We start from the raw sequence: 7,760 nt of genomic DNA on the forward strand, positions 1-7,760 counted from the left end.
CTTGGTGAGATCTGGAAGAAAGCCATCTGAAGTGCTGTGCAGAACAAACTGTCATTAACCTGGATGAGTGTGTGTAAGACAGAGATATGAAGTCATCCAAGAAGGCTAAAGGAGGAATAGTAACAGCCAACAATCTCCAGGAGAATAAAATCAGATGTTTGCGAGTCACAGATCTCCGTGTGGCAGACAAGCCCACGTTTTAAGACAAGGGGGATCTTGATTTCCCCCTTCAACAGGATTGATTTCCCCTTTCTCATGCTTTGACCCAGTGCTGATTCATCCCAGTTTTGACCATACCCTTTACTCAGTTGTCACTTTTTTCCTTTGGGAGACAAAAGATACAGGAAAAAAAATAAAGATAATGGAAGTGAATAGACATATAGAGAGGAAGGGTCAGAGAGGGCTCTGGCCTTGTTCACCTGAAGGTAAGTCTAGTTTAGTACACGGATGTCAATCAAAGCGTGCCTCCTGCTTTTTCCTCCCTTCACTTCAAACAGTGCCTATAATCTTGCTTTTGTAGAATAAAGATTACTTTATCTTCTCTCTTCACCTGTGTTCCCTGGAAACAGATTCTGAGATGGAGACATGCAAGCAGGGTTTGTTTTAGGGGTGAGATCGAGAGCAGAAAGATCTCTCAGCAGATCCACCAGTAGGCAAGTGAAGAGGGCAGGATGGGGCAGTGGGAGAGGCTGGCCAGAAGTGCAATTGCAAAGGAAGCCTCATTATATGGGGACCTCAGGAGCTTGGATGGCCCTTCACAGTGGTCCCAAATGAAGTAAGAGAGGAGAGACTTGTGTTCCCTCATTCATCAGTCACTGGGTTCAGGCCACCCCAAAAGGGCATAACCTTAGGGGAGAATGTTCCCAGGGCCTAGGGTAGTACCAAGTGAGGGAGGCAGCCATGGGCTCTCGGGAGCCATATTCCCAGGGCTGGGCTTGGGGGTATCCCTGCCCTGAAGAGGGGATCTGAGCAGAGAACTATGGTGTCCATTATGTTCTCTCACAAGTAATTGTTTTACCAGATATAAAAATATGCAAAACCAGGAAGATAAGACTTTGGAGAATTAAGAGAAAATGAGAGAATTCAAAGTTGGATAGTAACTTGCAAGGAGAAGATCGGAACTTCACGTTTAAACTGAATTTTATCTATGTCCTTCTTAAAAAATAAAATGTCTAAAATGACACTATCCACTATAGTGACAACTAGCCACATGTGTCGATTGAGCCCTTGAAATATGGCAAGTCCAAATCGAGATGTACTAGAAGTGTAAAATACACACAACATTTTGGAGACTTAGTAGGAAAAAAATAATGTGAAATATCTTATTAATAATTTTTACATTGATAACATCAATATAATATTTTTACTGTAGTGAGTTAAATAAAATGTTATTAAAATTAATCTCACCTGTTTAACTTTTCAATGCAGCTATTGGCAAATTTTAAATTAATTATGTGTATCATATGTGTATTGGACAGAGCTGGTCCAGAATAACCTGAAATCCTGACAAAGTGTCATGATCTCAAAGTCACAGCCTAAGACAGAGAAGCACTGGAAAGGGCCACAGAATGGGGAGTGCAGAAACCATCTTCCCCCGTTATCAGAAATTCATTTCCCACAGCCGCATAGCACAGGGAGATGAGCTCGGTGCTTCGTGACCACCTAGAGGGGTGGGATAGGGAGGGTGGGAGGGAGACGCAAGAGGGAGGGGATATGGGGATATATGTATATGTATAGCTGATTCACTGTGTTATACAGCAGAAACTAACACACCATTGTAAAGCAATTATACTCCGATAAAGATGTTAAAAAGTAAATAAATAAATAGATTAAATAAATAAACAAATAAAAGAAATTCATTTCCCTGGCCTTACTAAAACGGGAACCCCAAAGCGCCTTATTTAGCTCTTGAGAGACCAAGATAGCACCTGGGTCATATAACCCATTGGGCCTCACTTGTAGAGTGGGAATGGATGGAGGAAGTAAGCAAGATTCATTGTGCCGGAACCAGAGCCTCTGGCAAGTAAAAGGTTTTGCTTTATTCACAAACCAACAGATTCTGACTCATTTCAAACCTTTTCCTCAGGACAAAGGAAGTGTATCTACCACAGCTCAGTGACCAGTTTGGGTGGACCAGGGAACAGCTGGAGCCCAGTGAGCAAGCTCCTGGATGTAGTGAAGCAATTACTCCATATGCCAGGAACACGACCACATGTGGCACTAGATGACGACCAAACAGAACTGAGTCACACCGGGAGCAAAAATAAGGTAATGTAAAGAAGTGACTTGTATTTGTTTCTGTCACAAACTGTGCAGCCCTTTTGTACTGATCTTGTTGATTGCCATCAATTCTGTGCCAGCCGTGTTTTCCCCAGCTCGTGATTTTATTTCAACATCATCCAGAACCACTCATTTCTCTCCCTCTCACTGCCAAAGACCGAGTCCAGATTTTCATCACCTCAGCCCGAATGACTGCAACCAGCTCCTTCCTTAATCTTTCTCCTTCCAAGTTTTCTCTCTTCAGTATGATTTAGCCTGTTAACTCCTTGTAGACCATCTTTTCTAAAACACGTCACTCCACTGCGCAAAAAACTAGAATGACTTCATTTGTATTGGTCACCCAGGCAAACCCAAGCTCGGTCTGGCATCCCAATAGATGTGCAAAACACATTCATTTCTCTTCTTCCTTCTTCCTCATTACCTCCGTTTGTAATGTATTTCCTACTCCTTCCCTTTTAAAATTATTTTAAAGAACTATGAACATCTATTATACACAAGGCATTATTCAAATTCCTTATTTGCTCTAATTCAGAAGCTTTTCTCAATCCCTGGCTTTTCAGAACTCTACAATACCTATAAATTTGTATACCACACAATTGTTGTATACTCATATTTTTCCTGATAATTTTGTGCCTATAATCTTTGAACTCTCAACCTATTTGTTAGCTCCCCAAGGTCAGAGATTACTCCTTATACTTCGAATCAGGAAACGAAATGAATATTTATTGAACGCCTTCTTTGTGTCAGTCACTGTAAAATGTGTTCAACATTTGTTATCTGCAATTTCTCTGTATCCACTTTTCCTTGTATGTGTGTTTTCCCTTCACTGTTTCCGTATTTCCCTGCCAGACTGCCCCAGTGCCTGACGCCAAATAACACCGACTCAAGTAAGAAGCAGATTTACTGGTGTTCTGGGACAATGACGGTAGAATTTCCACCGGTAATTTCTATTTGGGCTGCAGCCTCCTGCCTTGCTTCTGGGATTCCCTCTCTCTTCAACATTTTCTCCCTTCCTCTTTAGCTCCTTCAAAACGATTCTGTTTTATGCAAAACATTTAAGCTATTTCTTTGACTCATTACCAATGCCGTAAGAAGGTCTCATCTTCAAAAATAAGCACACACATTAGCGGGGGCGTTCTAAAACCAAGGTAGTTCTCTCTCTCAGAGTTATTCTGCGAGTTTTAGTTATTTAAAAAAATATATCATACACACATTTTCTCATTTCATCCTCTCAACAACTCATTTCATGGTCTTTCATGTAAGATAGGAATTTGGGGTTCAGTTATTGGTATTATAAAGCTGATTGTTTGGATTCCGAAAATGAAATTATTTAGTGATAAAATACATTCTGTCCTGTTTCTAAATTTTTTGGTTAGAGAATTGGTCAGATGCATTTGAATCATTTCCTATGTGAAACTCAATGCTTTTATATAAGAGAACATAGTTGGATATTTGAAAATTATAACTTCTTATGACTAATTCTCATATTCCTTTAGATATTACTGTATGAGTCTGAGTTCAGTCTAGTTGGAGAAACCACAGAGTAATTTGAACAGGCAAATTTTAATATAAATAATTATTAACTACGATGGGATTGGAGTAACAGAGCATTAGCTAAGAAGAAGTAAAAAGAACCCTAAAGAATATCGAAATAGCAGACATATGAAGCAGCCACTTCCCTTGGGGCTGAGACAGGGCACCCAAGGCTGATTCAGACCTTATCGGATAGGGCAATTGCAGGTTACTGAAAGCAAGGAAGTTGCCATGGTGCCACCAGAACTTGCCAGAAGTCTGTCTACCTTTTGGAGCATGCTGGAAATGTGCTCTCTGGGGACCAGGGAAAGCTGTTCAAGGGGAGGTATCTTACTGGAGGTGCTCTACACAAAACTGCCTGGCCTGGGAATATGCGGTTGCTGGTCACTGAGTGCTGTGGGCTGCCATGCAAGACCCTGGTGCTGGAGAAAGCCATGTGTACTGCAGGAACTGGATGCTGGAGAAGCCACTCAGGCTGCCAAAGCCTGGACCAGCAAACAAAACCGTTTCTTTCTGCACTGCCTCTCCAGCACCCTCTACAGGCAAACTTTAATGTCATGCCAACAGGCAAAGCAAAAATGTTGAAAGGGCCCAGATGCATCTTTAGGGAGCCGATAAAAAGGTTGAATTTGGAGCTAAAAGGCAATAAACTGATAATTGTCACTGTTATTTTCTGATATTCCAGGGACTAAAAATGTTAGTATGGATATTCACAAAAATACCCCACCTCCCAATGCACACTTCCAAGGTGGAAAAACCATTTGTGGTTCAGGCATCCATCAAGTCTAGCATAACGAAGGGAGAAAAAGAAATGAACACAGTAAAACAATACTGATTTACATTAAAAGGAAGAGACTGGGAGAAGGAGTAGGGAAGATAAAAAGTAGTACAGGATGATATAGGCAGATAATTTTGAGGAGTTTTGAAAAGAGAAAAAGAGTTGGTGAAGTAGTTCTCATGTATAATGTTTTTGTTCTCACATATAATGTAGAATGTTCTCATGTATAATGTGTTTCTTTGGGAAACAGAGTTTAAAAGATTTGAAGATATTTTTATAATATGCAATTTCCATTTGGATTTCTTTTTTGCATGCCAGAAAAAATATTTAAATTAATTTTTCATTAGTCTGGCTGTTGATGTTAGGTTTCTTGTAATACAATTTCATGCTGAGAAAAGCTATAAACAGAACCAGCTATATTTGGGTCACACTGAGCATAACATTTTAAAGCTTTGTGAGTCCATCAGATTTTTAAACATTCAGATGTTTTTCCTTTTACACACCAAGAATAAACATAACAAAACTTAGTCTAATATACTGCACATAAATATTTATTAAATTATTATTTCTACATTTATTATTTCCAATTAGGTTAGTCCTGATACTGTGTGGCAATCTTCTTCTGTTTCTAATTAGTCAGTTTGCCTTCATCAAAGCATGTTTAAAAATCTTCACTACTTTCTTTATGTCCCCAATGTCCATCCTCAAATCCCAAACCCAACTCAGCAGATAGCCTAGTGATTGATACCAGGAGAATAATTCCTTCAGCCTCCTACTTCTGTACCTTTACTCTAAGCTGTATCTTTTATTCATATTTATGTTTCTCCTGCTTCAGAAGCAGCAGCAACTATCCTTCCACCAAACTTAGTCTTTTCTGTGCTCGTGGTTTCATCCTATTCCTTCTTCCCACACATTTTGTTTCAACAATTATGCCCTCATCTCTCCCTCTTGAATCTTGACTCTCTCCTTCTTTCTTTTTTTTTTTTATAATACTACTTTTAAATTTATTTATTTATTTATTTATGGCTGTGTTGGGTCTTCGTTTCTGTGTGAGGGCTTTCTCTAGTTGTGGCAAGTGGGGGCCACTCTTCATCGCGGTGCGCGGGCCTCTCACTATCGCGGCCTCTCTTGTTGCGGAGCACAGGCTCCAGATGCGCAGGCTCAGTAGTTGTGGCTCACGGGTCCAGTTGCTCCGCGGCATGTGGGATCTTGCCAGACCAGGGCTCGAACCCGTGTCCCCTGCATTGGCAGGCAGACTCTCAACCACTACGCCACCAGGGAAGCCCTCTCCTTGTTTCTTGACTCTAACTCCTTTGCCTGTACACAGACTTGAAACTTTGGATTCCCTTTCAAAATTTTTCCCTCATCTCTTTCCTTCTTTTGATTTATTTTTTTTACAATTCCCATTTAAAGATCATCTATTTACATCCATTTCTTCACCTCCCCAAATTCACTCTTTGTTGAAGAATATCTACCAAGCTCACTTGGTATAGGTCAGTTTTCCTTAGCCGAAACACATAGTGCAGTCAAATTGAGCACTCATCACAAAGCTTTTTAAAGAACATTTTTTAAGTATCCTAATCATTGGATATGGTGATTAAAGATGTACATGGCATCAACTATCCATCCCTCCATCCACCACCTTGGTTCCAGAGAAAACTATGATTGTCTAGGCATTCTTTTCCTCACACTGCTTATGAGGTAATGACCTTACCTGGGCCAGAAGATGACTCTGCTGGGCCAGTTGCTAAGGCCTTTGTCTTGGAGAATGTTGGAAAAGTAGGATTGTGTCTCAAGGCATCTTTTGAACAGGATGGATATGATCAGAGCACAGGCATCTTACAATTTTCCTGCTGTGTCTAGCTTCATTCAGAGAAGTCCTGACCTCTCCCCATGACTGTTACATCAAAAGTTGGCATCTTCTTTCATCAGTTTAGTGCTTTTTCAAACCGTTACAGAGGAGTTGAATCTTTTTAATACTATTTTATAATTACTTAGGTAGATAAAACGATGTTTTTAAATTAAATGTTATGTGATCTACAAAACTATCTGAAAGTTATTATATGTTTTAAACCAAAAATATTTTATTCTAAACATAGTTAGAACAACTTTTCCTTTTCTAATGGGAGGTTATCTAACCATATTTGCTGGTAAAATTCTCTTTTCTAAATTGTTACATGTTCTTTTTTCTTGTCGCTATACTATCCATCCTCGACACACACTCCCCAAGATAGGATAACCCCCAAAAGGACTTTGAGAAATCTCCTGGACACTCCACAATCCAATGCAATCTTCTATCTTCCATCCTTGTTGGAAATAACCTCTCTTTCCCTTCTTTTATGGCACTGAATCACTGTCTTTCATATATTATTGATATTTATGAACATGGCTAATCTCTACAAGTGAATCTTAAAAGCAAAATCCTTATTCTACTCATTATGGAGTAAAAGATCCTCACTATTGGGTAAAAGATCTTGTGGGCAAGATCCTTATTTTACTAACTGTTCTCTGTGCCTAAAATACAGTACCTTACAAATAGCAGGACTTAAAAATATTTGATGAAATAAAGATGTTAAAAAAATATTTGATGAGTACATAAAGAAATAATTGGCCATTTATTAAAACTATACATATCCCTCAGTAAATTCATGTCTCCTTCTTACTTTCTCATTTCTTTGTCTACATGTTTTAACGTGGGTGTCTATTTAGCCTCTTTGCTTCTGTTTCTATTTTTTTCTTCATTTAGTTTCTATTCCCTTTTTACCTTCATTTTCTCTTCTTTTTCCTCTCGTGCTTGGAAGACACCATTTTAAATGGAATGAAACATTATTTTTATTTGTTTCTTGCAGTTATTCGAGTTCTGCATTTTATCTCAAAACAAATGAGTGATAAAAATAAAACGCTAAACTAAGTTGTTTATTACAAAATTTGGAGAACCTTAACTGATCTTTTCCCATGAAGTTAGTGGCTTTCAATAGAAAAAAATATTTAGTCTAATTAAACACAAGAAACATCAATGTTTCAGAGAAAGATTTGGGATTTATTTGTCAAATGTAATAAATGCTTTGAAAGTTATATTAAGCTGCAATTTTGAACTCAACAGGTTATTTAGCATGAATTGTGCAAAGTCAAGTCATGAAATTATAAATCTGGGTCAAATGCTAAATTT

Source organism: Balaenoptera ricei, chromosome 7, assembly GCF_028023285.1.
Source record: "Balaenoptera ricei isolate mBalRic1 chromosome 7, mBalRic1.hap2, whole genome shotgun sequence".
Classification (NCBI taxonomy): Eukaryota; Metazoa; Chordata; class Mammalia; order Artiodactyla; family Balaenopteridae; genus Balaenoptera; species Balaenoptera ricei.